We start from the raw sequence: 17745 nt of genomic DNA on the forward strand, positions 1-17745 counted from the left end.
ATCAGCCGCTCCGCGGGAGAAAGATGAGGCTTTCTACTCCCGTAAAGATTTACACCCTTGGAAACCCTGTACAGGGTCGCTATGGGTCGGAACCGACTCGACGGCACTTAACAACAACAACAACATCCTGGGGGGGAGCTGTGGGGTAAAGCACTGAGCTAACTGCAAAGTCAGTCTTAACCACAAGGTCAGTGGTTCAAACTCACCAACCACTCCTTGGAAACCTTGTACAGGGTCACTGTAAGTTGGCGGAACTCGTTCGATGGCATTTACCAACAGCAACATCGCAGAGACGCTGTATGGATTAAATGATGATTGTATGCATAACAAGCCTTAGGGTGGCACATGTGACTAAGCATGTTTCCAGCAGAAATGTCAGAAGTTCCAGTAGCTCCAGCAATGCCTCCATAAAAATCAGACCCGGAAAATGCTGTGGAGCACAGTCCTACCAGACACACGGTCACTGTGAGTCAGAACCCACTCGGTGACAGCCAGTTTATAAACCAGGTAGATAGATAGGAAGTTACAATGCATTTTGACCAGTCCCTGGGTAGTGGAAATAGTTAATGTGCTCGACTGCTACCCAAATGGTTGGCAGTTCAAGTCCACCCGGTGGCAGGGCTAGAGATCTACTTCCTAAAATGCATCCACTGGAAACCCTGTAGAGCACCGTTCTACACACATGGTCACCACAGACAGGATTGGGGTGTGGTGCTCTAGATCCACATGGGACTGTGAACCACAAGGTCACTCCTCAGAAACACTATACAGGGTCCCTGTGAGTAGGAACCGACTCCACAGGTGAGAAATAACTCTTGTGGTCCATCTCCAGGAATTCATGTGATTGCAAAACCTGCCAGACAGATTGTTGATTTAAGCAGGCAATTCAGGGACTAGGAAATTTAAATAAAAATACAGCCATTAAGACCTTGGGCAAGCCATTTTGGCTTCTCTGGGGGTAGGGAAAATGGGATGTACCATAGAATTGTATATGGAGAAATGGAACTAGAGGAAGGGCTTTTGGGGGGGACAAAAATAAAAACCGTTTGTGGAGGGCCATGTTGCAGTGTCTGCCTGTGTTACGAGGGTCGGACACCCAATTTTGCAAAATCGAATAAAGAAAACCTCACTCTTGCTAAAATGAGTGTACAGATTGGATTACTTGAGCATTTGTCAGTATAGACAATGGTTCTCACAAATTTGGGGGCTTGTCCAGGATTTTCTGCCCCCTTGGAGCGACAGCAGGGTTGATTGCCTACCAGCAAGAGCCAGAAAAAGACCCTAGACTGTTCAAAAGTGATCAGAATTAGCCAGAGAGATGTGGCGGACTAAGAGAGTAACCACAGCAACCAGGCAAGCTGTGCACAGGCCAGGGCGGGAAAATTGGGCTGTAAATATTGCCCTGGTGATCAGGCAGGTTCGGGGTCATTGTGTGTCTGAGATGCATCTTGGATGCGAAGCGAGTGCAGAGTCCCAATCTGGCTGGAAAAAAGACAAAGTGAAATCTCTGGGTTGTATGCAAGAAATCTCCATGAGTACCCAAACATGGGGGAATTTTGGGAGGTTGAGTATGCAAGGAAACTTAGACAGCAAGACCAAAAGAAAATGGGGAACGCAATTCTAGGCCTAGGGAAGAAGGGAGCAGGAGAGACTCCCACAGATATTCCTCCTGTCAGTCCTTCGTGGAGAATGTTGAGGGCTTGGGGGGACGATCCCCAAACCGGTAAAAAGATAAAAATATTATTGCTTTATTTGAGGACTCAGGTCTGTCAGGCCCTAAACCTTCATGTAAATGATAAAACTCGGCCTTCTCAGAAGGAGATAGCCTATGGTCTTTGTTGGTCCATAGGGGGAGCAGAATCACTTCCGAAGTTGTTCTCCCTTAAAAGAGGGAGACCAAGACAAAAAGATGGAGGGATGGACTGAAGAAGCTCAGAAAGTTTGTGAGAGAGGGGGAAAAAACAGGCAGAAAGACAAAATCATGGTATCTACTGTGAATAATACAGTTAATAAGAGTCTAGAACAAGACCCCCTTCTCGAAGGAAGTGGAACAGTGATTACAGGGTTAGGCCTCTTCAGAGGAAAGAGAGGAGAGAACTGGACCAGGTCCCCAAGCCCATCAGCAGATGAATGTTGTGGGAAGACAGGCCATTTCAAAAGAGAATGTCCAGAGGTAAAGAAGCAAAGGAAAAATGATTCCCCCTCATGAAACTAGAGATTAACTTTTGAATTTTTTGTAAATTGTAACGGTACCCTAGCATTCTGCAAGACACCTGAGCAACATGAGAAATCTCGAGCTCAGAGATCTCTCCCTGGATCTCTTGATTCATAGGTTCATAAATGACACCAGAGATGCCCTACCCTACAAGGGGTAGCTAGCTAGTTATGCCACCAGCCAGATGGCTTGGGAAAACAGGACACTAGACATGATGCTAGCCGAAAAGGGGAAAAGGGAGGTGTATGTGTAAGGAGTCCTGGGGTGGCGCTGCGGGTTAATGCGCCAGACTGCAAAGCCATTTGAACTGCAAGGTCAGCAGTTCAAGCTCACCACCTGCTCCTTGGAAACCCTATACAGGGTCGCTATGGGTCGGAACCGACTCGATGGCACTTAGCAACAACATGTGTAACATTGGGAGCTAAGTGTGTTATTCCTAACAACACAGCTCCCGATGAAACAATCACAAAGGTCCTGCCAGAATTAAGCATCATAGCTAATGAATGGGCTGGAAACGCTGGAATTAACTGACTGGGTAGAGAGGTGGATTAGAAAGTGGAAAAAGATAGCCGCCTGAATCTTCACTTTTCTCATATTAATAGTTGGAATTTAAACAGATGTTCTGTCATGCCCTGAGTTTGAAGACTAGTACAGATTCGGAGGAAATCAGCATTTGGCACTGTGAGTGGGATTCATTGCAATGGCTTCACCTAAAAAAAAAAAAAGCAAGGTTTTGTGGGAAAAGAACAAAGGGGAATGGGATAACTGTTTCAGCTGAAAGGAGAGCAGCTAGATTCTAAGGCTAGGGTTTACTGGAGTCCACCTGGTCAGAGACCCAAGGCAATATGCATGTGAATGGCATTAGTCCAGGGTGGAGGGAACTTAAGTGTTTTAAAAGGTTAATGCGTTTGATTACCTTATGATATTGGCTTCTTCTGCTGATTATTATAAAATAAAATATTATAAAATGTACAATAGGAATATTGGGAATTATGATTATGGAAAGTTTGTAAGCTGGCCTTTGGCCTACACTTGATTGGCTTCATTAGAACTTTAAGGTGGTATTGGGAGCCTGAACTTGAGTTGAGACATTTGCATTTGAAAAGACAGGCACACCCACCCAGAACTGTTGAAGATTTGGGAGTTTAAAAAAAAAAAAGACAGTTTGGCATTTTGAGTTTCAGAGGCTTCTAGGCAAGGAAAGTTGTCCCACCTAAGAAAACCCCTTTCTAGGACCGAAAGTTGAAGGGAACCAGCCAGCAATATGTTTATTGATGCACCATTGACCTTGAGATGAAATAAGAGGGAAGGCTGATTGTATTGAAGTTCAGGGAGGTATGTGTGAACTCCCAAGTTTGCAGCTGGTACTCATGTGACCTCGCTTGGATGGCTAGGGTTGTTGAGCTGACTAGAACCTGACCCGATGAATATGAAGCTGCTTAATACTCTTGAGAAGCATCAGCTGCTACAATTTGATGGACTGGACTTTTGCTTATGGATGCAGTTCCTAAAAAATTCCAATCTGAGTCAAAGTCTCTTCAAATCGAGGAACATGCATGTCTTCTCAGTGTACTGGATTGGTAGTATGGGCAATTTAGACATTATGGAGTCCTGGTGTTGTGCTCTGGGCTAATGCACCATACTGCAAAGCCATTTGAACTGCAAGGTCAGCAGTTCAAGTTCACCAGCTGCCCCTCGGAAACCCTACTATGCAGGGCCACTATGGGTTGGAACCAACTCCACAGCACTTCACAACAACATCATTCTGGTGTGGCACTGTGGATTAATGCACCAGACTGCAAAGCCATTTGAACTGCAAAGTTGGCGGTTTATGCTCACCAGCTGCTCCTCAGAAACCATATACAGGGTCACTATGGGTCGGAGTCAACTCAACAGCACTTGAGGACAATTGCTATAAATGACTGACTTGACACATTTGCATGGGTGTGTTTGGTTTTAGAATGAGGGGTCAGGGGAAAGTCCCCACTGACTAGTTTTGCTGTATTCCAGTTGTGTCTGGTGAAAGCGGGTACGGAATAATGCTGATGAGATTGTACTATTTCAATTGCAGTATTAGCTGTGATGGTCAGAACTGTAAGTGTAGAAGATACGTAGCTTAAAGAAGGGAATAGTTATTTTTCATTTCAGGAACGGGCAATCCCAGGACATCAAGAAGGAAGGGCATGTGAGTGGAACTTGGGAACCCAGCCTGAAGAAGCAGCGACAGCAGAGATGGTGGCAGAACTGGTGACATGGAGCAGCTGTGGACTCTAGGCCTAGGGACTGAAGGAGGCTGTGTGCCTACGGGCTGGAGATGGGCTTTTGGACATTTATGTGTGCATCAAGTATTTATGATGTGTTCATTCATAATATATAGGAAGAAAATAGGGACAGTGTGCTTTCGGATATACGTGTTTTAGTTATGTCAGGTTTAAGTATGATGCAACCTAATCTAGGCACAGTTAGCTGTACTCTTAGGGACACCCAGAAATGATACACTTTATGAGGATTTAAGACGAATAAATGGAGACCAGTAAGTGTAAACAGAAAAGAGGATTTGTGAGAAATAACTCTTGAGGTCCATCTTCAAGAATTTATGAGATTGCAAGAGCTGGCAGACAGATTATTGATTTAAGCAGGCTATTCTGGAGCTCTGGTAGTGTAGTGGTTACGAATCGGGCTGCTAATCTCCCTGTCAGCAGTTCGAAACTACCAGCTGTTCCGCGGAAGAAAGATGAGGCTTTCTGCTCCCAGAAAGACTTACAGCCTCAGAAACCCTTTACATGGTTGCTATGGGTTGGAACAGACCCCAGGGCACATAACCACCACCATTCTGGAACTAGGAAATTTAAATAAAAATACAGCCATTAAGACCTTGGGCATGCCATTTTGGCTTCTCTGGGGGTAGGGAAAATGGGATGTAACATAGAATTATATATGGAGAAGTGGACTTGGAAGAGGGGCTTTTAGGGGTAGGGGGACAAGTATAAAAATCATTTGTGGAGGGCCATGTGGTGTGTCTGCCGGTGTTAAGGGGCTGGGTGCCAGAATTTGCAAAATTGAATAAAGAAAACCTCACTCTAGCTAAAATGAGTACAGATAGGATTACTTGAGCGTTTGTAAGTATAGACAACGTTTCTCACAAGGCACTTAACAACAACAGCAATGCTTAAAACAATGAGTGTGTACCAAGAAGTTACGATTGGTACAGCATTTGCAAGGAGACAAAACCTTATGGAGACAGGCATCACCAACTCCTTGCCCTGGAAGTTCAGGAGGACCGCAGACATTTCGTTTCCTGCCTGGGATCCTCAGCCACCCTGTGGACAGAGCAGAGCTTCCCCTGACAAAGGGCTCCAAGGCTGGAAATCTTGATGGAGTCCTGGTATGGCACTGTGGGATAAGTACTGGATCTCAAGGTTGATGTGAATCGATGGCTGGTGGTTCAAACCTACCAGCTGCTTCTCAGAAACCCTTCACAGGGTCTCTATGAGTCAGAACCGACTTCTCAGCACTAAACACCAACAGCAAATCTTTATGAAAGCAGACTGCCACTTCTTTCTCCCTAGGGACAGCTCCTGATTCAAACCACGGAGGTTTCAGTTAGCAGCCATGCACACAATTACTGCACCACTAAGATTCCTTAGTCTCATCTATAAACCAAACCCCATCAATTCCGACTCTCAGCAGCCCTATAGGACGGAGTAGAACGGCCTCATCTTTCTGCCCAAATGGCTGGTGGGTTTGAACCGCACACCTGTGAGGGAGCAGTGCAACATGGGGCTCACTTCACCACCCCCTGCCCACATCCCATAGCCACCCTCCAGAGGGTTTCCCAGGAGCAGCTGGTGAACTTGACCCCCATCTTGTGGTCCAGCACCACCCCAGGACTCACCCTGCCCTTAGGGAGGATCAAAGCCCACCGCTGGAGGTGACACTGAGAGGAACCCCTCATGCCCCAGGCCTTCCAGTCCTCATTGTCAGCAGCTGCTCATCTCCTTCACGCCTAATTAGATTTCATTCAGGAGATCACAGGCTACTACTTTGTATCCCAGAGGCATCTTTTCCTCCAGGATTGAGTTGGTGAAGGAAAGGGGTTGCTAAAATAGAAGGGGGTACTGGGAAGGGGCTGGACATTAAGACTTTAGAATAAAATCCTGACAGCCTCAGATTGTTTCTGTGGCCCGACACAATTTGGCGCAGAGGGAATTTGATTTATGCACTGCTAAATGTAACTGCCTGGCAGTGTCCGTGCCTAAAGCAGTTAAAATGGTGATCTTGAGAGATGTATGGGAATTGTGTGTGAACACACCAATGAGTCATGCTCCCTTCCCAGGCTCCTTCCATACATACAAGACCTCATGATTAGTATCAATAACACATTGTAAGTACTGTGCATTGTGTACATAATATAATCACAGCGTCTAAAACAGGCAAGCAAGGCAATGGCTCCCGGCAGCTCTGTGTGTGGTTTCCCCAGAATCGGAGGGGCTGGGCAAGGTACTGACTGCGGCCGTTGGTCTGTGCGTTCCTGGCTGCTCCCCGCTTGGGAAAGGGGGATAGGGAACAGGCCTCACTGAGTTCTCATCCATCAGCCCAGATCCACGATGTGCTCACCAGAGACTCTCAGGCTGCAAGCCCAGTATCGGCAGGGACTGAGGTCTCACCCCCCAGAGACTGTCAGTTTGGTCCCTTGTGGATGTTTCACTGCAGCCTCACTGGTGGTCACAGTGCACCTCGTGCATGCAGACAGCTCGGAACACAGCAACCTCAGAGCATGTGCGCATGAGGGAGGAGTGAAAGAAGATAGTGCAGAGTCCAGTACAACCTAATTTCCGGGGACCTCTTCTGCGTTGTCTGAATTCCCTAGAAGTCACCAGGCCAGACTCCGCCCCCTGGAGCAGGGGTCAGCAGGGCAGTGGGAAGCAGATGGGTCCTGGACATGGCAGGGGGTTGAGAGGAAGAGATAGCATGCTTTCAGCTGAAGGAGGGGATCATGAACAGATGGTGCCGTTGAATCCATTCTAACTCAGTGACCCTACAGGACAGTGTCCACTCCCCTATATGGTTTCCGACACTGCAAATCATCTCAAGAACAAACAGCTTCATCTTTCCCCCATGAAGCAACTGGTGGGTTTGAACCGTCAACCTTTCACTTAGCAGGCCAACACTTAATCTACTGCACTACCAGGGCCAGCCCGAAATGAGCAGGGTCCTCCCATTGCTCCCAGGATAAGAGGGGGACGGAGCAGTGAGTTGGTGTCACCCAGTGAGAGGCTCCTGGTGTCCCACCTGTGAGCATGGACGGCCAGTAAACTCCCCTGGTAGATGGAACTACTGGCCACGTCTCCCAGCCCACAACCAGGCTCCCTGAAGCTCCTCCCGTCTCCCACTGGTCAAGGCTGAGACCCTCCTCACTGCCCTCTGCCCAATGGCAAGTTGTTGGCCCACCTTCACCCTGACTGACAGGTGATATCAGTGCCTTGGTGAGCCCTCCCCTATACCTGCTCACTGCCACCACAGACCCTGAGATCAAGTGAGTGTCACCTCCTCTGACAGTGTCAAGGAGGACAGTCTGCACCCCCAACCCCACTTCAGTGACACCATGGGATGGGACCACTAAGATCCTATGACCCAGAAGTCCCAGCGGCCTCCATCCCTGCCTCCCCCGAGTGCTCGTCACAAACCTGCCCCACACAATACCTAAGTTAACATGAAAGCTGAGCCCCAGAGATGTCTGGCCCCTAGCCACACTCTCAGCCTCTTGCTCTGCTTCCAAGCAGGATTGGAGGGCTTATAATCAGATTTAAGGTAGTTGCTCTCCCCAGGAGCCCGTTGCCCGGAGCAACCACTAAGGGCCTGAGCCCCAGAGACTGGGTGACCTGTCTGCTCCCACACCCTTGCTTTTCTCTGGCTCCCCCAGAGGCCCGGGGGGAGCGGGGGCTGTACCATGAGGGCATGGATACACTGAAGAAATTACATGGTAGAAAAAGCAGGTGGTAGGAATTCATCTCTGTTAACTTTGGGATGAAAACATTCCTATGACTCAGTAGCCCCCACAAGGACCCAGGAAGAAGCCAGCAGGACCCTCCCTGGCAAGTGCCCCTCAGAGCGGACCTTAAGACTAGGGAAGGTGTTGAGGGAAGGCCTCAGGGTCCCAGGAGGAAAAAAAAGAACAAACCCTCCCCTAAAAATTCTGTAATCTGGAGGAAATACTCAGGAAAGAAACCTTCCCAAACAGGGATACATGCCCCCGGCAAATCCAAAGAACCATTTCTGTGGGAGCTCGGAACAAAGTCAAGTGCAACTTCTGTCCCCCAAGGCCCAGGAGGCTCCCACCACTGAGGACCTGCGCACGCACCCTTCCCTTGGCTGGACACACCAATGCTGCCTCCTCCCCCTGACTCATGCCTGGGACTTCCTCATCTGGCCTCAGACATGCCTCTGGGTCCACCACCAGTCACTCTGGACTCCTCTGTGGGTGACTAAGTATTGCTGAAAGTATCTCGTCATCCCTCTCTTCACCCAGAGTTTCTACCTCACAACTGTTGTTAAGTTCCCTCGAGTCTGTTTCGATCCAAAGCAACCAAGGAGTGGCTGGTGAACTTGAACTGCGGACTTTGCAGCTCAAACCGACCTTGAAATCCAGCGCATTAATCCACAGCGCCACCCCAGAACTCTTCAGAATAGACTTTCCTGAAGGCTATAGGCCCAGCATGATCTGCTTCCCTGTACCAGGGGAGAGGGATTGAAGAGAGGAACATGAAGGTTTGGTGGCTGAGTTCATTTTGGGTCCTGTATTAGCAGGTGGGGGTTGTCCAAGAGCAGGAGAGGGAACTGGAACCATTGGAGGTAGCAGGCAGAAGAGGCGTTCTGGCTAAAAACGGCCAAGTTCCCAGGGAGGGCCAGAGGGGGCAGCTAGGGTCCCACAATCCCTATTGCCCACCTTAGTCAGGTGCTTCAGGCCAGCCAAGTCTAATTCTAGTGAATCACAGCCTAGCCCCACCCAGCTCAGCCCAGCCCCAGCCTCAAGGAGGTACACAGAGGAGAACACTGCAGGGCGCAGCCTTCCTGCAGGAGGCCTTGGGCTTCAGACCCACTGATCCTGCCGATGGCTGCTGCTTTCAGGCAGAGGGCCTGGGCAGTGTGTTCCAGGGCATTCTGCCATTCCTCAGTCTCCCCAGTAGCTCCTGCACAAGGCCCAGCAGGGAAAAGTCAGAATACTGGGGGGTGGGGGCAGTCTGCATCCCCCAACCACACAGAGTCTAAGTGGGTTCTGGAAACAGCCTACCCTTCCAGAGTTGCCCATGAGCTCCAGCTGAGTCTGGGCTAACCCTGGGGGGGCAGCCAGGGACCTGGGACTGTGCCCTCCAGGGCAGACAGCAGCAGAGCATTAGGGTGCAGAGAGTCTAGGTTAGGACACTATGAAGACCCCGTATTCCTGGGGTCAGGCACCCACCACCCTTCACACGGCTGGGCACACCTGCTGCCGTCTTCACCGCATGTTCCCCATTCACAAAGATTAGCCTCCATCTGTGACCAGGAGCGAGTTACTTAACCTCTCGGTGCCTCTACTTCCTCACCTGTAAAATGGGGTTGTGAAGACTGAACCAAGTCAGTGGCCGTAAAGCACAGCACAAGTGCCACTGCAGGGTTCGTCATCGTTGCAGGCACACCTCGTTTTACCAACCGTTGCTTTATTGTGCTCTGCAGATTCTACACTTTTCACAAATTGGAGCTTTGGGGCAAACCTGCATTGAGCAAGTCTATCGGGGCCATTTCTTCCAACAGCGCATGCTCAATTCCTGTCTTTCTGTCCTCTTTTGATTCTTTTTACAATATTTCAAACGTTTTCACCATGCTATTGTTGCATACTTCACAGACCATAGGATAGGGTCGACTTTGACGCACCAGGAAACCAAACAAATGCATGTGCCTCACTTTACTGCAGTGGTCTGGAACAGTGTCACCAAGGAACGGTGTCTCATGTACTTGGGACATGTCAGGAGGGACCAGTCCCTGGGCAAGGACATCATGCCTGGTGGAGTAGATGGACAGAACAGCAGCCGTGTGACCAGGCCATGTTCCCTTCTGCTCTATGTGTGGTCACTGAGTTGGAGCTGACGGACAGCACCTAACCACAGTAACACCATGGTATTCCCCTGTCCCCTGCTGAGGTTTACAGCTGTGCCTCAAGCTGAACAGACTTAGTACAGCCCACCCCTCAATGCCACACCAGCTGGAGTTCACCAGTCATACTGTTGTTAAGTCTTGTTTAATTGTTTCCTAATCATAGCTACCCTACAGAGCGTTACCAAGAAGTAGCTGGTAGGTTAGCAGTCAAGTGCCTATCCTATAGCACCACACCACCACAGCAGGCACCAAAGCTGAGGTGGGCAGATGAGGCAGGGTGACAGACAGACTGCAAGTTCGCATGCCTCTGGTACTAGCATGCTATAATATATAATAGTCAGCCAGAATGCAGTAAAGGAGCTCTGGTAGCGTAGTGGTTACGAATCGGGCTGCAAACCACAAGGTCGGTAGTTCAAAACTACCAGCTGTTCTGTGGGAGAAAGATGAGGTTTTCTGCTCCCGTAAAGATTTACAGCCTCGGAAACCCTATACAGGGTCACTATGAGTCGGAACCGACTCCACGACACACAGCCACCACCACCACCAGAATGTAGTAGGTGCCCTGGTGGCTTAGTGGGGTAAGCACTGGGCTGGTAACTACAAAGTCGGTGGTTCAAAACCCAGCAGCTACTCTGTGGGAGAAAGATGAGGCTACCTACTCGTGTAAAGATAACTGTTGTTAAGGACCGTCAAGGTGGCTGTAGGTTTGAATTGCCGACCATGTGGTTCAAACTGACCTTGCAGTCCAGCGTGTTCCCCTGCAGTGCTGCATTAGGACTCCTGTAAAGATGACAACCTTGGAAACCCTACACAGAAGTTCCACCCTGTCCTGTAGCCTCTCTGAGTAGAAATGACCAGACGGCAGGATGTAATGTGGGGGGCGGTGCCATGACAGGCCCTAGAACAGAGCTGCTCCGTAGCTGCAGCAGGCTGCATCTTCTGATCTTTGCAGAGAAACTGCAAGTCTGAATTTGGGGGGTGAGAATCCCATCTCTACAGATGGACTGTGTCCATGAGCTGACTGTATCTCAAAGTCCAGGTGGGCATGCTCTGTACAGAAGCCGAGCTGCCATCAGCCTGTGCTCTCTCATCAGAGATGGCACCTGTGGTCCCAGGAATGGGGCCAGTGAATTAACATGGGGTCACTCTGCAGTTGGGTGCGTCCTAATCTAATCTGAATGGCATCTATAGAAGAGGAGACGGGACATGGGAGACTGTCTGAAAGGCCAGGAATCCCTGGGGCCACCAGGAGAGACACAGAAGGACCCTCTCTAGAACCTGTGCAGGCAGCACGGTGCTGCAGACAGCCCAAATCCAGACTCCTAGGAACCAGAACTGGGGGGAAATGAGTTTCTTTTGCTGTAAGCCCCCTACTCTGTGATCGCAGCCCCCAGGAACTAAGGCCTTGAATGATGAAAATGTTCACGCTAAAGAGGGGCTCACAGTGTGTGTGCGGGATCCCCTTCTGGTGGGGGTCCACTTGAGCATCCTCTGAGCCTGGCCCTTCTTCCAGAAGGAGGAGGGCTGGACTTAGGTCTCGCCCTGGGCTCCCTTCCACAGAGACAGGGTCCTAGGTGGTCTACACACTGAGGGTCTGTAACTACTATCCATGAGCCTCTAGTCCCAGGAGCTCGAGTCTAATGTAGTATGTCGAGGAGCAGGGCTAGGGGCTGTCCAGGAGGCAGAGGTGGACTGTGTGAGGGCACTGCCAGATGGACACCAGGAGAAGGTGGCAGGCAGTAGCACCCGGGACCCTTGGGGTGGGGAACACGCGGATCTGGCTCAGCCCTCCCAGGGAAGGGGATGCCCAGAAATGGGCCCTGGATGCTGGCTACAGCCAGGCAGTGCCTGGCCACCAGCTGTCAGCCGGCCTCCCTTTCTTCCTGGACAGGACACCTGTTTAGTCACCTAATTATCTGTTGTCATAGCAACCAGCACCCTTCCTCCCAACCAGCTGGTGCATCACCATCACAACCAGGCGGGAGGAGGGGGGCTGGGAGGGGCCTCAGAGCATGGCTGATGGCCAGGAGGCACAGGAAGCAGTGGGTGGGCTGGGTTTGCCCATAGCCTGGCCCTGTCCTTTCCAAGTGCCAAGTAGCTTAGATGCCACTTATTTAGAGAGCAGCTGCCAGGATGCAAACCCAGTTGGGACAGAAGGCCCCCAGCTGTCGGGTCTTGTGAGAGTTGGTGTCTAAGACACTGTGAACATGCCCGAGGGCCCACAGGGACCTAGAGAGTAGGCCGCCAGCCCAAGGTGCCAAGCAGGCTGTCTCCTCTCTTCTCATCACTATGGAGAGGGGCCCCTGGTTTGCAGCTTCTGGGGCTCAGCACTCCAGGATGCCGAGCCCACAGCACAGCGCTCATCTGCTCCTGAACACGGAGGTGGGAGCTGCAGGACCTCAAAAGAAAGCCCGTGTTTACACCCAGCAAGGACGTGGTCCCCTGATGCTCACTGGTCTCCCTTTTCCACTATGCTACTGCTCTGAGTGCCACTGGCTGGGGCTGGGGCTGGCCCTCCACACGAGTCTCTCGGGTGACAATGACGGTGTTTAAAATGGCCTTCTGCAAACATCCTTCACTGTGCCGCAGAGTAACTGCCCTGGAAGGCACCTACTAAGGCAAAGAGCACATTCACCTGTGAGACATACGTACACCAGTGACCACAAGAAAGGATAATCAACCCACCATTCCTGTCACGGCTCCTACTGCGGATTCCCTGAGCAGCTGGCTCTGAGGTCGCGGTTCTGTAGGGCAGCTAGCCGAGACCCTGCTCCTCAGCGACGCTCCCCTCAAGATAAGTGCAGAGCGGTCACCCCAACCCCGGAAAACGGAAATCAGAGCAGCAGCGTAACATCTAAAAAAGGGGGACCTGGTGGCAAACTGCATGAATGAGCAAGGTCTGCGGTTTGAAGCGTCCACGTGAGGCTGTCTGCTCCCATACAGACTTACAGCCTCAGAAACCCATTCTGTCCGGGAGGGTTGCCGAGTCAGAACTGACTCAACAGCCCTGGGTTTTGGGAGTCTCTCGGAAAAGGAAGTCCAGCCATTTGCATTTGCAGAAGAGAGTCCTGGCCAAGGAGAATGTGCCCAAACTCCCAACTGCTGCCCACAAGGAAGGGGAAGCCTGGCATCTGCACATCACCCAGGGTGCCCACACCTGGGCTGCACACAATCCACAAGGTTCATCCAGCATGACTGGCACTGGGCGGCTGACCTGGCATACTGGAGTCCGCAGGCACTGTGGGAAACCTGGGTTTCTAGCCCTTTCCTATGGATTTATTCTTGGCCTCAGTGTCCTTGTATGTGTGCGTTTATCAGAATGTTGCTGAGTATTCAAGGGGACCCTTAGAAGCTCTCCACTTCATCCTCTCTCCATGTTGCTCTCTGGATTGTGAAATCTTGAGCGTCCTGAGGCCTTGTCTCCATACCCCAGAGCTCACCCTGGCCTTCCCTTCCTGGGAAACTCTGCAGGCAGTGGCCGGGCTTCCCTGTCAGAAGAACGAGCGCATCTTTGTTAAAAGAGGTGCAGCCAGAGCTGGGGGCTGAAAAGATGGTGGTCTTGGTGCCTTTAATTGCACTGGTGTACTTGAGGCCATGACTTTCATAATGGTTGGCATGACCTTATTACTTCCTGCCAGCTCGGTTCACTCCTGAGAACATGTTACTTGATGCTTTGGCCAGTGGCACAGGACTTTTTTGAAAGGAAGGAAAACAAAACAAAACTTGAAACACATCACCATGGAGTCGATTCCAGCTCTCAGACGTCTCGCGGGTTACATGATGCTAGCCTGCCACAGCCAACCCACGCAACGTGAAGACGGCAACTGTGTGACTTAGACTGGAGAGAAGTCGAGATCCTGATGCTTCTCAGTTCCATTGTGATGATGAAGAACAGTAGATCCTCACCGTGAAGCAACATGTAGGCAACATCTGCATGCTTAGTAAAGCGGCCAATACTATTGTCTTCTTCGACCGGAATATTCGCCTGGGCCTGCCTTACCTCACCTTCTGCAGTGTTCCTGATGACATGCGGGCCCCCACCCTGTGCCCGGGCCCTGAGTTCATCAGGTACTTCAATCACGAGACGATCGATGAGGAGCTGGGGCGGGGGTAACAGGGTGACTTGGATTTTGGAGTTCTTTGCCAATTGGTCTGATGACTTCCAAACATTTGCTCCTACCTAGGCTGACTTCTTCCTCAGGTACAACTGTATGGAGCTCAGTTTTGGGAAGGTAGAAGTCTGACACCACCCTGATGTTAGTAACACAGTAAGCACACTGCCCCTCTCTAAGCAGTCCCCCGTTCTGATCCTCTTCCAAGGTGGCAAGGAGGAAATGCCGGGGCCACAGATGGACAAGAAAGGATGAGCTGTATCTTGGGCCTTCTCTGAGGACAATGTAATTCCAGAATTCCACTTCAATGAGCTCTACCAGCAGATGAAGAAGCCGTCAAAGACTCCAGACCATATCCCTGAGGAGCAGCTAGAGACCCCACCTCCCACCACAGTGCCAGATAGGGAAAGCAAGAAGGACAAATAGGACCCCTCTTCATATCCATTCCCAGGCACCATTGAGGCCCTGACCCTTCTGCACCAGCCAGCCTCGCCCAAGGCATAGCCTTTTGTTCTCTGTGTTTCTCCTGGTGGGCTATGCCAGGGAGCGGTGGGTGCTGCTTCTGACTTTAGAGAGCCCTCCCCGCCCCGGAACTATCAGGCACTGCCATGGCCAACGATTTCACTGGAAGATGGGAAAGAAATTCCATTTAACATAAGAGGAAATGGTTTCCCTTTACAGTTGATTTCTTTGGTGACTTCTCATCTCTGGCCTGGATCTGTGAGTGAACTGCTGTCCACGCCCCCATCGCCACACATCTTTACCTGGCTGTGGCTTCATGACTCCCGAGAAATCTATACAGCCTGCTTAGATGAAACCCTAAACTACACCGGGGTATGGAGGCAGCACTGAGATCTTCCCTTCCAGGTCTCAAGGTCCTTCTAGCTTGGTCTATGGCGGTCATTAGAAAGGAATAAACCTAGCTTTGTCACTGAGAAGACAGCTTTACTGAGTTTTCATCATGGAGGGTTACAGTTGGTGACGTTAAGTGTTGTTGAGTCAATTCGACTCATGAAGGGTTGGGGGGGGGGGTAGTACTGAGAAATGCCTCTACCTGGAGGAGGGGTCTAGAAGCTTTATATGCTGGGGCATGGGGCAGAGGGAATTCCAGGCAAGATTGGGGTTTCTATTACAACCACCCCATTTGAATTATTCCTCTGATTGCCCACCATCAGGTGATAATTTTCCAAAGTACAAGGACTGGGATTTCCTTTTGAAAAACAATTTGTAAAGCTGATGGTGAGAAAAAAGAACTTTTCTATCTACACAACCAATGGTGGGGCTTTATGCTATCTAGATTGTTGTCTGTAACTAGACAGGAAGAAGGGGCTAGGAGACCACCAGAGACTTTAAAACCGAGGAAGTTGTGAAGTCAGTGGATTTACCAGCCATGTCCATAGTTAGCCAAGGCTCATCAGGAGATACTGAATTGCGGGAGGCCTCATTATGTGTCTTGTTCCTCTGTCATTAGGACCTTGTAACCTCCTCCTTGCTCCGGCAGGAACAAGGGGCAAGGGGCAGTCCTGGGCTCAGCGGCCTAATTTCCCCCACTTTGGGCAGGGTGTACCTTCTGGGCCCAGGGGTTCCTTGAGGCCACTGCCGGCACTTACAGTGGAAGTGAGCCTTCTTACTGTACTGGGAGTATTCTCCCTTTCCTCCTGGGGTCACCAGAGGTGGTAGATTGAGCTGCAACGGGGGCTGCAAGAATCTTAGCTCTTTGGCAGTCCCATTCCTATTACCTCCGACTCTTGGTTGCAGTACACTTTGGCGGTGACTCAGCTAGCTGGGTTGCAGTAACTTACAGTCTCAATGTCAAATTTTTTTTTTTTTTTGCAGCTTCCAGCAGATATCGGAAGCTGACTGGTTCATAAAATAGGTACTGATAACAATGTTAGGCTCCTAGGAGTTAGAAGTCAAATTTTTATATTTCTTTACTGTGCTTAATATCTCTCCTCAGTGCTGGGGGCTAATGTACTGGACTGCAAAGTCGGTTTGAACTGCAAGGTCACCAGCTGCTCCTTAGACACCCTATACAAGGTCACTATAAGTCAGAACCAACTCAGGGGCACTTCACAACAACAACAAATACTTCTGGGTTCTCATCCTTTCTCTATAAGACCTTTGACACCTTGGTAAGGTTGACAGGCTTAACTTGATAGCCTTTATCCCTTTAGTGGTGCACATTAGCATGTGATTACAATATGCTAATCTTGGATTACTGTTACAAATTTTTTTTTTTTTTTTTTAATTTACTGAACAGCATGGGAGAGCCAAGCTCCCATATCTTTCAGGGCAGATCAAATATATGACAGATGTTTTGAACTCATTTGGAGAAATTTTTCTGTCATTCTTTCCCACTGCCCACATTTTAAACACAAAATGTGGGCAGTGGGAAAGAATGACAGAAAAATTTCTCCAAATGAGCTCAAACAACTTAGTAAGCTTATCAAACTGCTCAATAAATTCCCTGGATCTTGGAAATAGGCACCTACCTAGGTTTTCTTTAATTGACCCCAACTGTGACAGGCCAAACGGGACTTGGACTCTTACAAATCCCCATCCTGTTGCAGGTTGGGTATTTCCTGCAAAGGGAATAGAGTTGGAGCATTTGGGGCTTGAGGTGAGGCGTAAGCTGGAAGGAGGAGTGGCATGGGTCCCAAGGGGGAGTAGACATTTTACTTAGCTCTGTGTCTAGGTTAAAACCTTTATGTTTTTAATTACAGAATCCTGAGATTCTTCCAGGGGTACTCCTCTGTGTATGTGGGAAGCGTCTAAGCATCCTTCTGTCAATTGCAGAAGGTCTCTTAAATACATGGAAACCTGTACAATGGTATTTCTGTCCGTAGGCTGTAGAAACATAGGGTTTTCCAGTGATGCAGCAGACACCCCAAGGCAGTTTGAGCCAGGAGGAATCCACTTTGTCCCATGTTTCTAAGAGAAGGAGAGACTCCAGGGCGCTGGATGCTGCGTCCAGTGTCCTGGACTTGGGTGGTTGCCCCTAGGAGCCATGACTCAGGCATCCCCACAATCGCCTCTTCTTCACCTCTGACTTCCCGTGGGGTTCTTGTGCCCGACCCCATTCAGGAGACCTTCATGACCTGGGGTCCAGTCGTTGCCGTAAATTGTCCTGTCCCCGGTGATGAAGGCACACACTGTCCACACCAGTCCCCACCTACTGTACACCTCATGTCCTGTGTAGCTGGGAGGACAGTCCCCTTCTCTTTAGTTTTTCTCTAAACCCTGTGTTGGGGTGGCTAGGATGCCTGTACTTTTGTCTCCCCGTTT

At 50.0% G+C, this 17745-nt stretch overlaps 1 pseudogene; it reads left to right on the forward strand.

Moving 5' to 3' along the window:
- Positions 1–13898: 13898 nt before the first annotated feature.
- LOC102835398 lies at positions 13899–14886 on the forward strand (annotated as a pseudogene).
- Positions 14887–17745: the final 2859 nt, after the last annotated feature.

Source organism: Chrysochloris asiatica, unplaced genomic scaffold, assembly GCF_000296735.1.
Source record: "Chrysochloris asiatica unplaced genomic scaffold, ChrAsi1.0 scaffold00261, whole genome shotgun sequence".
NCBI classification, from domain to species: domain Eukaryota; kingdom Metazoa; phylum Chordata; class Mammalia; order Afrosoricida; family Chrysochloridae; genus Chrysochloris; species Chrysochloris asiatica.